We start from the raw sequence: 2,500 nt of genomic DNA, 5'->3' as shown, positions 1-2,500 counted from the left end.
ACCTCTCTCTCTCTCTCTCTCTCTCTCTCTCTCTCTTTCTCTGACCTGACTCTCTCTCTCTCTCTCTGACCTCACTCTCTCTCCCTCTCTCTCTCTCTGACTTGACTCTCTCTCTCTGACCTCCCTCTCTCTCCCTCTCTCTCTCTCTCTATGACCTGACTCTCTCTCTCTCTCTCTCTCTCTCTCTCTCTCTCTCTCTCTCTCTCTCTCTCTCTCTCTCTCTCTCTCTCTCTGACCTCACTCTCTCTCTGACCTCTCTCTCTCTCTCTCTCTCTCTGACCTGACTCTCTCTCTCTCTGACCTCACTCTCTCTCTCTCTCTGACCTGACTCTCTCTCTCTCTCTGACCTGACTCTCTCTCTCTGACCTCACTCTCTCTCTCTCTGACCTCACTCTCTCTCTCTCTCTCTGACCTTCCTCTCTCTCTCTCTGACCTCACTCTCTCTGACCTCACTCTCTCTCTGACCTCACTCTCTCTCTGACCTCACTCTCTCTCTCTGACCTCACTCTCTCTCTGACCTCACTCTCTCTCTGACCTCACTCTACTCTCTCTCTGACCTCTCTCTCTCTCTCTCTCTGACCTCACTCTCTCTCTGACCTCACTCTCTCTCTGACCTCACTCTCTCTCTCTGACCTCACTCTCTCTCTGACCTCACTCTCTCTCTGACCTCACTCTCTCTCTGACCTCTCTCTCTCTCTCTCTCTGACCTCTCTCTCTCTCTGACCTCTCTCTCTCTCTCTCAGGCACACACACACACACACACACACACACACACACACACACACACACACACACACACACACACACACACACACACACACACACACACACACAGACAGACACTCTCTCACAGACAGACACTCTCACAGACAGACACTCTCACAGACAGACACTCTCTCTCACAAACAGACATTCTCTCTCACAGACAGACAGACACTCTCTCTCACAGACAGACAGACACTCTCTCTCACAGACAGACAGACACTCTCACAGACAGACAGACTCTCTCACAGACAGACAGACACTCTCACAGACAGACACTCTCACAGACACTCACAGACAGACAGACACTCTCACAGACAGACATACACTCTCACAGACAGACACTCTCACAGACAGACAGACACTCTCACCGACAGACAGACACTCTCACAGACAGACAGACAGACACTCTCACAGACAGACAGACACTCTCACAGACAGACAGACACTCTCTCTCACAGACAGACGGACACCCTCTCTCACAGACAGACGGACACTCTCTCTCACAGACATATGGACACTCTCTCTCACAGACATTCGGACACTCACTCTCTCAGACAGACACTCTCACTCTCTCAGACAGACACTCTCACTCTCTCAGACAGACACTCTCACTCTCTCAGACAGACACTCTCCCTCTCTCAGACAGACACTCTCACTCTCTCAGACAGACACTCTCACTCTCTCAGACAGACACTCTCACTCTCTCAGACAGACACTCTCACTCTCTCAGACAGACACTCTCACTCTCTCAGACAGACACTCTACCTCTCTGAGACAGACACTCTACCTCTCTCAGACAGACACTCTACCTCTCTCAGACAGACACTCTACCTCTCTCAGACAGACACTCTACCTCTCTCAGACAGACACTCTACCTCTCTCAGACAGACACTCTCAGACACACTCTCTCTTTCACTCTCAGGGAGGGAGGAAAGGCAGGAGATCCGTGCAGGCAGCTCCCTGCACACAGACACACACACACACACACACAAATAAATAAATACACACAAATACACACACAAATAAATACACACACACACACACACACAAATAAATACACACAAAAATAAATACACACATACACACACATAAATAAATAAATACACACAGATATACACACACAGATGCAGATACACACACACACAAATAAATACACACAGATACGGGGGGTGGGGGAGGGTATGGCTGAACGGCCCGGTCCCTGCACGGGGGAGATCAGTGCTGCGGGGGCCTGTGCCTCGTGGGGGAGGGACGGTGTGCTGCAGGGAGGGAGGGCCGGTGTGCTGCGGGGAGGGAGGGGGGTGTGAGGCTGCATTGCTGCTGGGAGAAATCTGTCTCCCGGTGCTGGTCCTCCAGCGTGCGCACCGGGCCTCCCTCTCTCAGCGTCGGGCACTCAGCGTCGCTGAGCCGGGCTGAGCCGTGCTGAACACATGCACAAAGCCCCTGCATCTGTAATCAGCGCGGCTATAGTTCCTCCGGCCTGGGACATAGTAAGCGCTTAGGTGCTGCTGCTCGCTCTTGCTTGCTGCCGCTCGCTCTACCAGGAGCTTTTTGCTGTCCTGGCAGAGGAGACAGCAAGCGCGCTTGGGAGGCGGGTATCACTGTGTGTGTTTGTCACTTGGTAGCTGTCAGTGTGTGTGTTTGTGTGTATATATTATATAATATTTTAAAAATTAAAAAAAAAAGACATGTGAGAATAAATTATTTATTAACATTGTGCAACTTTGATAAATAT

The sequence above is a fragment of the Ascaphus truei genome, chromosome 1 (genome assembly GCF_040206685.1).
Source record: "Ascaphus truei isolate aAscTru1 chromosome 1, aAscTru1.hap1, whole genome shotgun sequence".
Classification (NCBI taxonomy): domain Eukaryota; kingdom Metazoa; phylum Chordata; class Amphibia; order Anura; family Ascaphidae; genus Ascaphus; species Ascaphus truei.
Note: the sequence above shows the minus strand (reverse complement) of the source record.